General features: G+C 49.8%; 1 protein-coding gene across 11 annotated transcripts in view; it reads left to right on the forward strand.

Annotated features, from left to right (window-relative positions):
- The window catches only part of EPB41L1 (erythrocyte membrane protein band 4.1 like 1), a 118185-nt gene that overhangs the window by 8257 nt on the left and 92073 nt on the right, over positions 1 to 17855 (forward strand). For all 11 annotated transcript variants that reach the window (XM_070420234.1, XM_070420228.1, XM_070420233.1 and 8 more), the window contains exon 2: positions 7896 to 7950. The gene's annotated coding sequence lies outside the window, so the exon portion shown is untranslated. The remainder of the gene's footprint in view (positions 1 to 7895; positions 7951 to 17855) is intronic.

The following is a 17855-nucleotide window of genomic DNA, read 5'->3' on the forward strand; positions in this document are numbered from 1 at the left end:
CATATATGAATCAGGTGCCTGTGAGTCTGGGGATGCTCAAGATGGCCTCTCTTCTGAGCTGGACACCTGCGGCCAGTGCCAAGGGGAGGGGTTTGGAGCATGTCTCCTGAGGTTCCTGGGGACATGCCCAGTCTTACCCGTGTCTGTGCCGCAGGTCCCTGGGTTCCTTCCTGCCAAAAATGCCACCCCCTTCCCCAGTCACTGTCTGCATTTTCTCGGCTCACTCAGGTACCAACCACTGTCCCACAAAGCCTTGTGAGCCCTCTTATCCCCACCCCTACAGTGAGATTTGTCTTTCCCTCCTCTGCATTCCGTTAGCACCTTATCTGTTCTTTTCTGGGGACAAGTTCTGCTTGGTCTTGGCTTTCTCCTGAGACATGGCTTGTCTCTCTTGTGAGATTGTGAACCCTAAGATGTCTCAGACATTATTTTTTGCTCCCCAGCACCTAGCACAGGGCTCTGCACAGAACACGTGCTTAATAGAAGGTTATTAAGTTCTATTTGCAGAATCTGCCTCTGGCCCCGAACTGGGCTGGTTTCTCCAGAGCCCCCGTGGCCCCTTACTGGCAGGCCATGATTTCTCACATATCCCCTCCTTCATCTGTGGATTGGAGGAGGCCAAGCAGGGCAGTGGGTAAGAACTTCAATTCTAGTCTTGACTCTGCCATTTCCTGACTATGTGACCTTGGGCAAGTCACTTTACCTCTTTGAGCCTCAGTTTCCTCAGCTTAAAGCAAAGGGGTAGGGATGACAAGTCTGTTGGGGACTTGGGTGGAGTAACTGAAATGATATGTGTAGAATGCTGAGGTCTGAGCATTGTAAAGAACAAATGGTCAATAAATGGTTATCATTCATTATTTTTCAGTTAATGGTTATTATCATTGGTGTTTTATGAGACACCGACTGTGTTTTGAGCATCGTGCTGGGGGGAGAGTGAGAGAGAAAAATCATTGCAGTTCCTTGGTGTCCAGGGTCTTAAGGTCAAGTAGGGGCTGTAAGACTCTCCTACAAGGAGTAGCATCTGGCAGAGATGTGGCTGAGTGAGTTGAGACAGGTGTTCCCTGTGGAGGTTAAGGAGTTGAGCTGCAGCCTGGAGATGGGGAAGGGAGGCACACGCTTGGAGAGTTGTGGAAAGGATGCCGGAAAGAGCAGAGTGGAAGCAGAGGCAGCTCTAGAATCTCCACATAGGAGGGGCTTAGGGGAGCTTTAAGCTTTGTCTTGCTAAGAAGAATGTGGGAAATTGATGCCTCATAATACTGCTCGTGAGAACAAGAGAGTGAGAAGACTGGAAAGACAGGGCAGAAAAGTTAGGGTTTTATGGAGGAGATAGTGGGGACCAGTGAGCATGGAGGGCCTTTGTCCCTCTGCCCAGGCTTGAGCTGAGAAGGGCTGGGCGGGGGTGGGGGGTGGCTCTGAAGCCCCAGACCTCTGTAGGCTCACCATGGAGTCTGTTCCATAAAAACAGGGAAACCTGTTTCCCTGGCCAAGGTGGAGATCTGAACTCTGATCTGTCTAAAGTGAAAATGCACACTGATCCCAGAACTGTCAGAATCTCTAAATTTCAGAGGTAGCCTGCAGGAGAAGCCACCTCCCGATTCCACCCTCCTCACCCCCACATTACACAGCTGGCAAGCAGAGACCCAGAACGGGGAGCCTGTCTGAGTGAACTGGCCACAGTGAGTTCAGCCCCAGCCCCAGGACCTAGGCCTGTGCTAGGGTTTAGGGAAAAAGGAGGGGGGCCAAGGAACCCGAGGAGGGGAAAAGGAGGGGGGCCAAGGAACCCGAGGAGGGGTGTAAATGACAAGCAAATGTCAGCTTGGGAAAAATCTGTTGCTAGGGTATGTGTGTATGGGTGTGATCGCAGGTGAGTGGGATGTGAGTGGCATGGAGCCGTCATCATTCCGGGCTTTCCTTCCTAGAAAGGAAAAAGGCCACATAGGTGGGAGCCAGGGGAATACTGGGATGTGGAGGCGTTCACAGGGTGGCCTGAGAAGAGGAGGCTGTTGCCGAGCAGCCAGAGATACTGTATTACAATGGCACAGAGCATCTCAGCATCTGTAAGCCTGGCCCTGTGTAGCCCTGTACAGGGTACCACAGTGGCATCTCTCCCATTTTAGGGGAGAAGACACGAGGGCTCCAAATGTCATGGTTAGGAAGAGCAGAACCAAGATTGGGGGCCTTCAAAGCCATGGTCCTGCCTTGGATGGCTGCCATCCCAGTTCTCAGCCCAGCCTGGTCTCTGTGAGGACCTGGAGTCAAAGGGGTCAGGGAGGTGCCCAGCCCAGGCCAAGCCACCTTTTTTTTTTAAAAAAAATATATTTTATTGATTTTTTACAGAGAGGAAGGGAGTCGGATAGAGAGTTAGAAACATCGATGAGAGAGAAGCATCTATCAGCTGCCTCCTGCACACTCCCCACTGGGGATTCGCCTGCAACCAAGGTACATGCCCTTGACTGGAATCGAACCTGGGACCCTTGAGCCCGCAGGCCGACACTCTATCCACTGAGCCAAACAGGTTAGGGCGGCCAAGCCACCTTTTGCCTTCCTGAATTTCTTCTCCATCAGTCTGCCCATCTATCTGGCCTGTTTTATTCTAATTCACCATGTCCCTTTGTTTGTTAATTTAAAATATTTATGGAGCACCTACTATGTGTCAGATCACTGCCCCTGATCTTATGGAACTTACACCTTCGCATGTTGGAAGGCTATGCTGGGAAGAGGAGGTAAGGGGATTCACTGACCACCGCCTTCTCCCTTCACACCTTGTATCTCCTTCCAAGTCCCCCCACCCCCATGGGGCTTTTCGCTGGAACTGCTTCCTGCTGAAATGGAATGCAGAGTTAATTGTTAAACCTAATGGCTGGTAAGTGTTTCACCCTGCTGGGCTGAGTGCTAGCTTCGCTCCCCTGGGGAGGGGTGGAGCCACCCAGGTTTTTCTGGCCTGTACCTGCCACCTTTTCCCTACGCTGGAACTTGCCTCCAGAACCTGCTCCTCCCCTCCTTGTAGCGGGAGGGCTGCCTCTTGGAGCCTTTCCCTGGACTCCAGCTGAGGTGACCCTGGGAGGTGAGTTCTGGCTCTGGCCCTAGTCCAAAAGGCTCTGGGTGAGTGTTCTTGGAGGAGGTGCGGGGAATGGCATGGCGCCTAACCCCTGGGACCCACCCAGAGGGCAGACTGCCAGTGGACCTTGCTGGCTTTGCCTCCAGCCTGGTAGGGGTGGGGTTTGGGGGATGGCATCACAGTGGCCTAAGCCCTGTACACAGGACCCCCATCCAGTGCAGGCCACGCCACGCCTTCCTCCTGCTCACCTTCTGTTTTACCCTCTTGATCGGGTATTTGGTGCTAGGTCATTCTCTGCCACTAGCCTGGGGGAGATGGGGTGGCTGAGAACAGCATCCAAGGCTTATTTCTTCTTTGCGAAGGCTGAGCCCCAGGTGGGGCTCCTGTCAAGCGTTTGGGACAGAATTCAGGCTTCCAAGTCAGACAGGCCTGGGGTCAAAGCTGGGTGACCTTGGGCAGGTGGCCCACCTCTGAGTCAAAGTGACAACCTCTGAACAATGGTTACTCTGATCCCTTTGTTACCATCACTGTGAACATAATAGATCCCAGATGTAGATATTAATATTAGGCGAGTATTTGGGCTGTAGATAGATATTAATATTAGGCTCAGTAGAGGTTTGTTGAATGAGTAAGATACCATTCTATTCAGATTCAGCTTTACCTTCCCAGGCCTAGCTCTGGCTTATGGACTTGGAGGCCACCACCCCAACTTCTAGGACTCAACTGTAGAGCTATGCTGCCAGCCACAGGTGGCTATTAAGCATTGAAAGGTGGCTCATGCCACAGAGGAACTGAAGTTTTAATTGTATTTGATTTGATTAACTTAAGATTTTAAAAAAATCTCCATTCAGTTATTGAAAAAGTTCTACATATGTTTGACAACTCAGTGTTAAGAATATACTTTTTCAATTGTAAAGGCTAAGAGAATCTAAATATCTGATGAAAATTTAGTGTCAGAATTGAGATGTGCTGGAAATTCTACCACATGTGTGGTCTCTGACTCTCATGTATGTGGGGTTCCCATACATATGTGTATATTAAATTTGGTTATTTTCTCTTGCTAAAAAAAAATTGAGCTGTGCTCTAAATGTAAGTGACATAACAGATTTAGAAGACTCAGTATGGCCGAAACCGGTTTGGCTCAGTGGATAGAGCGTCGGCCTGCGGACTGAGGGGTCCCGGGTTCGATTCCGGTCAAGGGCATGTACCTGGGTTGCAGGCACGTCCCCAGTGGGGGATGTGCAGGAAGCAGCTGATCGATGTTTCTCTCTCATCGATGTTTCTGACTCTCTATCTCTCTCCCTTCCTCTCTGTGGAAAATCAATAAAATATATTTAAAAAAAAAAAAAAAAGAAGACTCAGTATGAAAAAAGTAATATAAAATATCTCAATAATACTTTTATATTGATTTCATGTTGAAATTTATATATTGGGTTAAATAAGTATGCTATTAAAATTAATTTCAGCCCTAGCTGGTTTGGCTCAGTGGATAAAGCATTGGCCTGCTGACTGAAAGGTTCCGGGTTCAATTCCGGTCAAGGGCACATGCCTGGGTTGTGGGCTCGATCCCCAGTAGGCGGTGTGCAGGAGGCAGTCAATCAATATTCTCTCTCATCACTGATGTTTTTCTCTCCCTCTCCCTTCCTCTCTGAAATCAATAAAAATATATTAAAAAATAAATACATAAAATAAAATAAATTTCACCCAATCCTTTGTACTTTTTAAAATGTGGCTACTGGAAAATTTTAAATTACATATGTGTCTAACACTACATTTCTATTGGACAATGCTATTTTAATGAGAGAGTTGTGTTGGACACATTTAAATAATAATACAGTAACTATAATGACTAGTTATTAGGGGAGGCTTGGGGGGGGGACACAGATCACATATTCCCCACTCACTGCCCCTGTAGATGTTGCCCTGGAAACCCCATAGCCCCAAGGATAAGATGAAGACTTCTTATCCTATGACTGAGTGGCCATACTACTCACTTGCTGTGTGTGTGACCATGGACAAATCATTTTACTTTGCTGAACCTTAGCCTATCATCTGTAAATCTAGACTAATTGTGGGATTTACCTTGTTGATTGAGGTGATTACTTGAGATATAGTCCAAGTGCAGCACTTAGCCCAGTGCCTAGCAGTGTGAGTAGTCAGGTATTAGCTGTGGTGGCGGTTGCTATTACTGTTAGTTGGGTGGGTGGGGGGTGGTGGATGGTTGCTTGAATTTGTCAGCTTGGATTCTCTTGTTTTATTTGTCTGAAGGGGACACAGACAAGAGGGAAAGGAGTAGAAGTTAAAAGAGCTTGAGGGATATTTGGGATGAGGATTCCTTGTCTTTGAGGTAGCTCCTTGGATCTTCCCATAGTACTATAGGTGATCAGGCAAAGATATGTACTCATTTTACAGATGAGGAGGCTGAGACCTGTTGAGGGGAAGTGACCTGGCTATACAGCCAGAACCTGCATGCAGACTTCCCAACCCTATTGTGGCAACATTGGAACCAACGTTAAGAGGCCACCTTTTGGGGCTGTAGGATCAGGGCCTGATCAGGAGTCAGGAACTTGTGAGGAATGGTTATTATTGGTCTCCTATAACTGGAAGGGATCTTGACACCTTTCAGTACAACCGTCTTGTTCTTGAGTTGAAGAAACAGAGAACTCCGTGTGTGTGTGTGTGTTCTGCCTAGCATCACAGAGCAAGTTGATGGCCAAGCTGGAACTGTTTCTGTTTGTTTAGATTCAGCCCTCAGCTCAGCCGTGGGAGGAGGGATGGCCCTGCTTGTCAGCCCCCTCCTCTCCTGCCCAGTCCCTAGGGAGGGCTTCTGAGAAAGAGGCTTTTGTTTCACCAACTCCTTCTGGTTTCCTCTCAAGGTATCCTCCTCCACCCCCACCCGCCCTCCAGTCTGCCCAGATTTGCGTTTGTCCCTGTTCCAGGTTTAAAGGGCCCTGAAACCTGAAATCTCCACACACATCTGCTTTCTGGATGCACAGGGGGAGATCATGGGCTTTTTCATCGAGGAGGCCAGGGTTTGTATTCCTCTTCTGTGGAATTCTCTCTGTGGCCTTGGTCAAGTCACTTGTAATTTTTTAGTCTCAACTTCCTCATCTGAAAAGCAGGAACCATACTGTACATACAACCTAGTGGTTAAGAACCTGGGCTCTAGCCCTAACCGGTTTTGCTCAGTGGATAGAGCGTCGGCCTGCGGACTCAAGGGTCCCAGGTTCGATTCCTGTCAAGGGCATGTACCGTGGTTTCGGGCATATCCCCAGTAGGGGGTGTGCTGGAGGCAGCTGACCCATGTTTTTCATCGATGTTTCTGACTCTCCCTTCCTCTCCGTAAAAAATCAATAAAATATATTTAAAAAAAGAAAGAACCTGGGCTCTAGGTCTCACCCCATACCGATTTGCTGTGCCTGTCTTCAGTGCATCACTTCACCTTTCTGGGTCTGCGTTCACGGCTGTGTGGGGCACAGCTACCTCCTGGATTGTGGATAAGGTGCTGTGCTGAGCTCTCCACAGCATCATCTCATTTAATCCTCTCATTAACCCTGGAAGCCAACTCTATTACTCCTGTTTTCCAAAAGAAGGAGCAAGAGACTTGAAGTGACTTGCTCCAGGCCACATAGCTAGAGAGTACTGGGGCCAGGATTCAAACCAGGTTTGTGGGACTACAGAGTCCAACCTTATAACCACTGTGCCGCACTGCCTCCCAGGATTAGCCTGGGTGCTAGGAAACAGTGGATGGGAAAGCAGGTTGCCAGGTGACTGATGCTACAGCGGGCCTAGCAGTGTCCTGAGGCCCATGCTGGCCTCCAGAGCTGGGGCAGGAAGAAGACTCTCAGGCACACAACTTCTGCTCCTGCTGTTACAGCCTCAGCCCAAGTGACCTTCCTATTCACCTTGTAGGTTAACAGTTGTTTTGCATGGAAAATAATACAGAACTTAATAAATAATAATAAAGGAATAAACTCTGTGTTTTGTGCACTCAGAACTGTGAAACTACCTTTGCCCCACAGTTCCAGCTTGGCCATCAACTGTATGTGAAGTGGAACCATCTCTTCTTAGTGTGTGAGTCCAGGAGGCCTGAGGCTTCTCTCTCCAGCAACCCGCCTCACTGTGTAAGAGGCTGGGCCTGTAGTTGGGGCTTAAAGATGATCGAGAAGGGGCTTAAATACTTTGTGAGCAAGTCATACCAGAACAGAATATTAATGCTAAAAAGACCTTAAGGGACCACTGGGTCCAACCTTATTTGTTTTTATAGGTGTGGAGCCTGAGGCAAGGATAGGCCAGGGTGAGAGGGCAATGGGTGTGTTCTTTCCTGGGTGCCAGAGATCATGGGACTGACATGGAAGGAAGTGCCTGAGGAGTAGGCAGGCCTCTGCTTGCCCTCATCCCCCAGATCTAGTCCATCCCACGGTCTGTGGATACCACTACTTTTTTAGCTCTACTGCAACCATCCAGTCTGGATCCTTGTCACATGCCCCTGGACAGCCACAACGACTTCCTGACTCATACACCTAAAGCTACTCGTGCCCATTTCCAATCCGTTCTCTACATTACAAACCACTCCCCAGTGCTCTTGGAATCAAGACTGAACTCTTTACCTTGGCCTCCCAGCCCGTGAAGCCTGGCCCCTGCTGGCCACGCCAACATCATATTTGTTACTTTCCCTTTTGCTCTCTGCGCATAGTCACAGGGACCTTTCTGCTTAACAGGTTCAGCAACTTCCCCCAGGTTCCTCAGAGAGTCAAATGCCAGCCTCTCAATTTCCAGCTCCATGCTGGGTCCATGATCTCAGTTCAGAGGAGCTAACACCGTTTCCTCCTTCCAGGTGCCTGACTGACGTCCTTCCCCCAGGGAGCTGGTGTGAACCGAGGAGAGGACTGGTGAGTGTTACCCTGGCACAGCTGGTCTCTTCTTCTTCCGCTCTGGTTGGTCTTCCAGGTCCTCAGGCTCTCTGTTTTGATATATTTTACTGCTGTGGAGGCATGAGGATTCGTATAGGCCACATATTTCTGGTGGGTTTGAAAAAGGGGGGCAGTGCTGCAGGTCCTCTCTGGTTTTGGCTGATTTGTGGTAGGGGGCTAAGATGCTTATTCATTAAGCCACTCCGTGGTAGACAGCATGCTTTGCCTATTTGGCTTTATCCGTGCCACCTTGGCTGGGGGTGTGGACTTGGACCTGGGAGCTGTGTTAGCTGACCCTGGAGCCCTTGTTTTCCTTTGCTTAACTACTTTTAGGTTGTAGAGTGGATTCAGGAGAGGGTATTTTCATTCTGGTTTTGCCACTGATGACTAAGTGACCTTAGGCAGCTACCTTTCCTTCTGTTGGCCTCAGGGATATATATATATATTTTACACACACACACACACACACACACACACACACATTGTGTGTATGTGTAGGAGGGGTTGAGGGAGGGGTTGGGGAAGGTGGGGTCAGAGTAAATGAGTTGTTTTCAAACTTTCCAGCAGGGAAATTTCCTTTTCAAATGAACTTGAAAGACTTGCAATGTACAAATCAGCTAAAGGGGTTTCAGCAGTGGTTGAAGTTAGGGCAGAGCTGGGGACTCCAACTAGCTAATTCCTCAGCCCCCAGCAACCCCTAGACATGGAACCATCCTTGGCTATGTGCTGGACAGTTTGCAAACCACTGGCCCATGACATGTCAAAGCTTCTGACTCCATGGTTCGGTGATTCTGGCAGGTGAGGGAGTGGAAAGGGAGTCCAACCAATGAAGTTACCCTGATGGGGAAATTGCGAAGTAATATGCAAATGTCATTGTGGAGTTATTTGTAAGGCGCAACTGCCAGGGCTGTGATGTTGTCATGCTGGAATCCTCTGGTTTTTATTTTTGATTAGATGTGAGGCATCTCTGTACGCCTAGGGGATCTCTCTCTCTCTCTCTCTCTCTCTCTCTCTCTCTCTGTGTGTGTGTGTGTGTGTGTGGTCTAAGGAGCAGGGCTATGAGGGATGGGTGGGGCTGAGCCAGGTCAGGGCAGGTAGAATAAATGCCAAACAGAGCTAGGAGCGTGTTACTCCTGGGGGTAGTGGGGGTAGGGGATGGTGTTAGCTCCAGTTAAAAGGAGTGATTTGGCTCCTTCCTGCCAGTACATGGGCCCCACGGAGATCTCTGGGCAGGAAGCACTAGGAACAAGGAATCCTCTGTCCACAGCCACAGCACAGCCAGGACAGAGGAGGTGGATTAGGAGTTCCTAGGAGGGGGCCTGCTGGTCTCTCCCTGACATTTGAGCAAATGGGTGGGGAGAGGGGAACTAAGTGTATGTGTTCATGGACCGGGGGTGGGGGTGGGGGTGGTGGTGGTGATAAGGGGAGGTAGAGGTTGGTTCATACATTTATTCTACAAGTTCCTTGAGCTTCTGGAAGCCCTCCAAGAAGCCAGGCAGCTCTGTAGGGGTCAGAGCCGAGAAAGATGAGATTCTAGGTATTAATCACCATCAGTTTACTGGAGGAGACAGGAAATGTGAGAAACGATAGATTTGCATAGGCCTCTGACCTGCAAGTCCAGAGGCCCACATTCCAGTCCTTGCTCTGACACTGACTAGCTCTGTGGTTTGGCCTCATCACTTCCACTTTCTGGGTCTCAGTTTCCTCTTCTGTAGAATGGGGATGGACACATCAGCCTTGGCTACTTCTTTTAAAAATATATATTTTTTTATTGATTTCAGAGAGGAAGGGAGAGAGAGGGGGAGAGAGATAGAAACATCAATAATGAGAGAGACTCATTGATCGGCTGCCTCCTGCACGCCCCCTACTGGAGATAGAGCCTGCAACCCGGGCATGTGCCCTTGACCAGAATTGAACCCAGGACTCTTCAGTGCGCAGGCCAATGCTCTATCCACTGAGCCAGATTGGCTAGGGCAGCCTTGGCTACTTAATGCTCTTCTGAGTATCCAGCAGAATAGGGCATTTCAGATGTTTAGGGGCAGCAGAATCCCTATAGGAAACATTTATAACAGAATTGCTACGGTTGAATTGGCAGCAGTTTACTCAGAATATCACTGCTCTCCTTACTGGACCAAAGACAGTCCCAGAAGCTGTCCCAATAGCCATCAGCATTGGCCAATGGAAAGAAGCTTAGACACCAGCTTCTGTCTTCTAGCTCTGCTCTGCCACTCATTAGCTGTGTGACCTTGGAAAAGTCACTTACCTTCTCTGAGCCTCAATTAACCCACCGCAAGATGGGGATAATGATACCCTCCCTGCCTTACCTCTCAGAATTGTGGGTGAAATCTAATGATATAAAGAGTAGAAAAGTCCTCTGTAGGAAAAATGCAAGGGATTTAGATTCTAGTCCAGGTGTTAGCCAGGTGATAAGGCCCATGGGGATGAAGAATCTCCTAAGGCAGTGGTTCTCAACCTTCCTAATGCTGCGACCCTAATACAGTTCCTCATGTTGTGGTGACCCCCAATTTCATTGTTACAAATTGAACATAATTAAAGCATAGTGATTAATCACAAAAACAATATGTAATTATATATGTGTTTTCCAATGGTCTTAGGCGACCCCTGTGAAAGGGTCGTTCGACGCCCAAAGGGGTCGTGACCCACAGGTTGAGAACCACTGTCCTAAGGAAAGAATTCCCCTACCCTTCTCCACCTCTTTACTCACTATAAAAATGCTGGAATCTCTCCAATCCAGCCCCAACCTACTGCTCTTGCTAATCTTAGCTGATGAACAGGCTGGCCTTTTTCTTCCAACAAAGTGGATGTGATTAGCCATTTGTTGGGGAAAATCCCTTTGTGGGACATTGGAGGCATATGTGTTAGCCTGCTAACTGGGGAGAAGATGGGGAAACTGAGGCCATGGTCAATACAATTGTTGCATTCAGGGCAGCTAGAGAGGCAAGGCTGGGAAAAGGCTTGGGCTTGGCCTGTGCTGATACGGTGAGCCTCTTCCCCAGAAAAATCTACAACTTTGTTTCACTAAGTGGAACACAGTGTCCACTGAGTGTTTACATTTTGCTCAACTTCTGCCCCGGAGAAATTCTTCCTAGGGGCACCGTGGGCTTTCCCAGAAGAGTGGCATCTGGGCCAAACCAGGGAGGAGCTCTGAGTTCCTAAGGGGCAATGGGGGCTCCAGCTCAGCACTAGCTAATAACAACTGGAATTCTGAAATTTGATAGTGGTGATGGTTGCACAACTCTGTGAATAGTGTTGGCATGTTCTTTACCTCCAGATGTCCCTGGGGTTGGAGGCAGCAGGGAGCAAAGGCGCCGAGACGGGCCTCCTGGGCCTTATGTGGGCTGTGGAAGCAGTGTTGGCTTCTAGAACTCATTGCTGACCAAGGTTAGTTTCCCCACTTGGTACCTGGGGAAACTAAGTCTCAGACTAGGAAAGACATCGGCGTCAGTTGCCAACCCTAGATACAAAGGGAAGCTAGCAGTGGAGTGGGGGCAGCATTATAAAACTAGAATAGCAAACATGGCCTTCTTCTCATGTGTGTCTCACATAAGTCTCAGGAAAGGTCTGAATGAATGACCTGGCCAGGTCCCTTTCCCTCTCTGGGCCTCAGTGCCCCCTCTGGATCCATTCTCTATAGTCCTTCATATTCCTGGTGTTCTCTTATCAATGAGTTAAGACACATGATTGCCAAGTTTTGCTACGGGTTCAGTTGTCTCATTTGTTAAACAGGGACAACAAAATCAACCAGCCCTACCTTCCCAGAGGGTGACTATGACAAGGGTCAGTAAGCGACCACAAGACTTCAGGGCCATGTCAGGCTCTAGCGAATGGGGAGTCCCTTTAACAAGGCAACATGCTCCCGCCTTGGCAGTGGAATGAAGTTGAAAAGATCTTGAGCTGCGGACTCAGACAGACTTGGGTGTAGACCCTTGCTCTACCTACGGTGTGAATTGGAATGAGATACTTCATTTCTCTGTGCCTCAGTTTCACCATCTGTAAAATGGAGACAATAATAGTTGTTACTTCAGAGGTTATGGAGCCCAAGTGAGAGTGCAGAAAACATGCACCGCACTGTGCCTAGCACACAGCCGAGTGCTTAGTAGCTGGTAGGTGTTACTGTGTTGTTGGTAACCGTAATGATGGTGACAATGGACATTTAGAGACTGGGATTCTTTGGGGGCTAGTGATGGCAATGTTATTGTTATTAATAGTCTCCTATACGCATCACTGATGTGACCTTCAGAGCACTCCTTAGAGGAGGCAGGAAGTTGCCACCATCTCCATTTTACAAATGTGGTTGTGAGTCTTAAGAGAGGAGAAGTGGCTTGTCCACGATTTTAGCTCAGGTCTTTATGCTTCGGGAGCACACTCACTGGCCAAAGACGCTGCGTGGATCAGCCCCTGGGCCAGACAGCTCTGACAGGGAAGTGGCGGATGATTGTGACTCACCCTGACTTTTACTCTATACGTCTTGGAGAGTGAGTGGGCGAGTGACAAAATAAATGGCAACCTCCGGCCCTAACCAGTTTGGCTCAGTGGATAGAGCGTTGGCTTGCAGACTGAAGGGTCCCAGGTTTGATTCTGGCCAAGGGCATGTATCTTGGTTGTGGGCTCAATCCCCAGTAGGGGTCGTGCAGGAGGCAGCTGATGGATGTTTCTCTCTCATTGATGTTTCTAACTCTCTAACCCTCTCCCTTCCTCTCTGTAAAATCAATAAAAACATATTTTAAAAAAATGACAACTCTGGCTCAGTGGCCTTGCCCAGTCACAGAAACACAGACAGGCCTTGAAGTCCATGCATTCAGTGTGATTGGGGGCAACCTGCCTCTCACTTTGGAGCCCAGGATTTCTGGAGCTCTAGGCCAGCAGTGTCCCTGCTCCTAAACGCAGCCTGACGGGATTCTGAGCCCTGGAAAGCCAGATTCATATTTCTTTTCCCTTCCTTCCTTCCTTCCTTCCTTCCTTCCTTCCTTCCTTCCTTCCTTCCTTCCTTCCTTCCTTCCTTCCTTCCTTTTTAAAGAGAGAGTGGAAGGGAGGGGGAGAAACAGAAACATTGGTTGCCTCCTGCACTTGCCTCAACCAGGGCCGGAGATTGAGCCTGCAACTGAGGTATGTGCCCTTGACTGGAATCGAACCCAGAACCCTTCAGTCTGTGGGCTGACACTCTATCCACTGAGCCAGACTGGCTAGGGCCAGATTCATATTTCTTTTCTATCAGTTCCTGCTTCCCCACCCTCCATCCCAATCTAGAAATTGATTCTACCTGCAGTCATTCCTCCACTGAGTCTTGATTTAGTTGAACAAGTTTCCCTCAGTTCCTGCCATACACTAGGCACTAGGATACAGAGATGAACACAGCAGGCAAACACATGGTTGGTGTTGAGCAGCAGAACTTTGTCCTAGTCTCTGGCAGTTCCCAAGGGGCGTTGAGGAAGGTGCCTCGGTTCCCCTGTGGCATGCATGATTTTTGAATTTGGAAAAATTCTCTGCTGTGGAAGGCGTCATGTGCTGGGAGTCCTGGGTTGGGGGTCAGGCCTGGGCGGTGGTTCCACCTCTGCCAGGGCCTTGCAGTATGACTTGCCTCTCTCTGGGCCTTCTCTTCCCTATCTGCTAAAGGAAGGGATTGATTGAGATAGGAAAGTAGTTTGTGGGGCACTTGCCTGACACACATGAACTGTGCTCACAGGAGCCCAGGCTGATGCCAAGGTCCCCCTTCCTGCCCTGGAAGTGGTTTCTGAACTGGGCTCTGAGCACCAGGGCCAGGATGAAGCCCCCTGCTGGCCTGTGGGCCGGGCTTCCTCAGGGGGCACTAGAGCTGATGGAACAGGTCCCAGCAAGGCGGCCCTGCCTCACGAGCCAGCCCTGTCCAGCAGGGACCCCACACAAGGTGGCTGTATGTACCCTCTGATGCTTTCCTTTCCAGGAGGTGGTGAGAAATGGGGTGGAGATGGGGTGAGAGCAAACGTCAAGGCCCCTGAAACTGTGGAGTTGCCCCAGCCCCTCCACAGGAAGGGTGGTGGAACTGAGGACTGAGAAGGGCAGGTTTTCTCACATCTGCACAGTGGCACAGGTTGTCACAGAGCTACCTGAGGACACAGGTCTCCTGGCCGCCTGGCCCCACAGTTGCATCTTGTGCTTAGCTATTCCCTGGGCTTTGATCATTGAGGTGGGGGGGCACACAGGGCAGAGCGTGTGTGTACCCAACAAGGCAGAGGATGGTGGCTGGGGTTGGGAGGGGAGATGTGTCTGTGTGTCATTTTAGTTGTGTTTTCCTGCCTCTTGTCATGTTTCCCAGATAAGTTCCTTGGTCTCTTGCCCTAGTGGCACTGATAGCTGATATGTTGAGTGTCCAGCGGAGGAAAAGCAGAGGGCAGGCCCTTGTGCCTGATGGGGACAGGAGGCTGGTTGAGTCCTGCTTGTGCCTGATCCCGGGGGAAGGAGTGACTCAGCTGTGAGCACCCATCCTGGCCCTGGGACAGTGTCTGTTTGGCTGGCAGGCCAAGGAGGAGCCTCTGTGTGTTCTCCCTGTCCCCCAGCTCTTGGTATCTGCAGCCTACCCAGGCCCCTGCGGCTCTAGGCTCTGCCACTTGGCCCTGGCACAGGGACTGGTTTGACAGGTTTTGCTACACTCATGAGCAGCCGGGAGTTGGCGCAGGGCAGGCCTGAGGAGGCAGTGCTGCCCTGTCCTTGCCTCCCCACCCCCAATCCCAGCCTCACTTCAGTGTCGTCATCATCATCCTCCCCCCTGTGTGCTCGTGCTCCCCCCTCCCCGCTCCCCCATCCCCCCTTCGTCTCAAGGGAAGCTGCATGGGAAACTGGAAAGCGGAAGCCACTCAGACTCCTGTTCCTGGCTCTGTCCATTGTTCAGCATGGGGCCGTGGACAAGTCTCCCTTCTTGGACCTCACTGTCTTCATCTGCACAGTGGGGCTTTGGGCTCAGTCATCCTCAGGCCACCGCATACAATGAGTGTAGTTAGAACTCTGCCATTTTCTCTCTATCTCTGGGCAACTCATAGCACACTGAGGGCCTCAGTGAGGGCCACGACCCTTCTTAGGATGGTGATAGGATCAGCTAACAACACAGCGAGTATCCAGGAGTATCCAGTCTCCGCTGGAAGTGTTTTCTTTCTGTAGTCTGGCCTGCCCTTATCTGGCTCGAGCAGAAGGAGAGAATTTATCTAGAGGTGGGGCTTACCCTAGTTTCCCCTTCCCCCCTTATCCTGAGCCCATAATTGCCTGAGAACCAGGCTTTCTGAGCTTCTCCTTAAAGTAGTTAGGGTAGAAGGAGAACCCAGGAGGAGGGCCTCAGCGCTTGCTGCCTCCTCTTCCTCCTGACTTTCACATCAACCCAGGGTCCAGTTCAGGGGAAGGAGGGGAAGGAGGGATAGCTCAACCACACGCTTCCTATCTAACAGTGAAGAGTATACAAAGCCTATGTCCTCAGAAACTCTTAAGTTCTGACATGTACCAGTCAGAAGGAGGGGGAGTTAGATAAAGAGGACAATCCCAGCTTGGGGACAGAGAGAGAAGAAAAAGGGAATTCATATTTATTGAGCATCCCCTATGTGCCTGTGCTAAGCCAGTTACTTTGCATACATTCTCTATCTATATCTATGTCTATATCAATGTCTATGTCTATATCTAATCTATATCATCTATCTCTCTATATATATCTATTCACAGATTGAGACGTGCTCAGATCTATATCATCCATCTCTATCTCTATTACCTATATTCCCAAATGGCGGCCAGAATGATCTTTGTAAAACATCAGTCAGACCATGTCACTCAGTGTCTTTCCTCTGCCCTTGGAATAAACTCTAAACTCCTGACCATGGCCTACCGGGCCCTGAGTAAGCCGGCCCCTGCCTCCCCCTCTGCAGTTATGTACCTACCTCCCCATTGGTCATTTACTTCAGCCACAGAAGTCTTCTGTGTATTTCACAAATTCTTCCCCACCTCAAAACCTTCACATGTGCTGTTCTCTCTGCTCAGAATTCTCTTTTCCTGGCCTTTTGCAGCCTTGGGTCTTATTAACCTTTTTAACTCAGCTTAGACAGCGCCCTCCCTGCCCCACTGCCCTGCTCTCTACCCCTGCCTCCGATTCCTCACAATGCTTATCACCATTTGTAGTCATTTGTCTTTTGTTTTTAATGTTGTATTCACTCCACATTGCATGGCACAGAGTGGGTATTCAGGAAGCATTTTCTGGATGAATGAATGACTGAGTTGTAGGGAAACAAAGGTGCTAGTTGAGTGCCTGGTTAGGGCAGGGCTCTCAGTAGGTGTTCAGTAAACGGCAGCTTTTAGTGAGAACTAGCATAGATGGTGAATACCCACCAATTTATTGTGACTAGAGCATGCATTGGGGAAGGGGTGCAGAGGACAATTGAGGTTGAAAAGATGAGCTGGTACCAGGTCTGGGTGGTCCCTGATGTGTGAATTTACACCTTAGAAAGACATTGCTGGGAGTCATTGCTGGGCCATTAACTGTAACTATAGAGCTTTGCTTCTGAGGTGTGGGTCCAGACACTTTGTCTACACGGTGAGGCTATACAGTGTGGGTGGGGGGAGTGCAGGATGGGGAGCAAACTCAAAGAGGAACAGGCTGGGCCCTCTCCAGAGGCAAACTCTGAGGCCAAAGGCCCAGAGGAAGTGGCTCTGTTGGGAGCATGCTGTGTTTTCTAATTCCACATCGTCACTGCACTGTTCCTGGGGAGCAGAGGATTGTGGCTACCTAAGAGCCAGATGCTTGGATTTCTATTTTGGTTCCTCCTCTGATCAACCATGTGACTTCTGCCAGGTTCATTCACAGCTGCTTCTGTTTCTTCCTCTGTAAACAGGCTGCTTTTAGTACCTGCCTCATAGGGTCTCAGTGAAGATGAATGAAGTACTGTAGTGCATGCAAAGGGCTTAGCAAAGCACCCGGCACATACTGAGCACTCAGGAGAGGTGAGCTGTTATCTTCATTCAACAGTGGGGGGTTCAGAAAGGACATTCCAGGCAGGGGGAACCATAAGTACAAAGGAAAAGTGCAGAGACATGACACAGGAGGGTGCTTTGCAGTGGTGGGAGGTCACTGTGCAGGAAAGAGGGAGGAACAGTAGGCACCCCGGTCCTGCAGCACGTGCACACTGGGCCGGAGCTGGAACTTTATCCCAGGGCAATCAGGGCCAATGCAGGGTGTGATGTGATCTGATTGCTGGCAGTGGGAGGATGGGTTGGAGGGGCATGGAGGCCCGAAGACCAATGGACAAGCTGTTGGTGTGGCCCCAGTGAGAACCTGAACTCGGGCACCTGGAAGTAGAGAGGAGGGAACCATCAGAGAGGTGGAGAGGGAGAGTGGACAGAGTGGGGGGCCTGCTGGGGAAGGGAGGGGGAGGGAGGAGATGGGAGGGGAAGGGAAAGCGGCCTTATCCTGTGACTGCGGGTTTCTGTACAGGCTGGCTGAGGGATTGTAGAGCTGAAAGCATGGTGAGTGCATGTGGGTTTTGATGTCAATAGTTTGACTTTTCTGGGAACTGAGAAGCTTCCTGAGAAACCTGTCTTTTTTGTTTCGGCTCCCCATGTGGAAAATCTTTCTAAAATCTCCCGAGTGATTAACTCCTCCCCTAGAGATGAGACTGTGCATACCTCTTGCCTGCTGGGCCAAGGCCTGGGCCAGGGCATGGGGCCGTGGCCTGTAGGTGGCCACAGCTAGGGATTTCATTTGGAAGCTGGTTTTAAGAGTCTATCAGTTTTCTTGTGACTTTCTTCCTTCTCCTTAAAGGGTGTAGAAAGAGGCAGTGCCCATTAGTGGAATGTGCTGTATATTCCAAGGCTGGGATCAGGACTAGGCAGCCTTTCAGAAGTGGTATAAGGCAAGC

This window comes from Myotis yumanensis, unplaced genomic scaffold (genome assembly GCF_028538775.1).
Source record: "Myotis yumanensis isolate MYYU_CA2020_CCGP unplaced genomic scaffold, mMyoYum1.0.hap1 SCAF_7, whole genome shotgun sequence".
In the NCBI taxonomy this organism is placed as follows: domain Eukaryota; kingdom Metazoa; phylum Chordata; class Mammalia; order Chiroptera; family Vespertilionidae; genus Myotis; species Myotis yumanensis.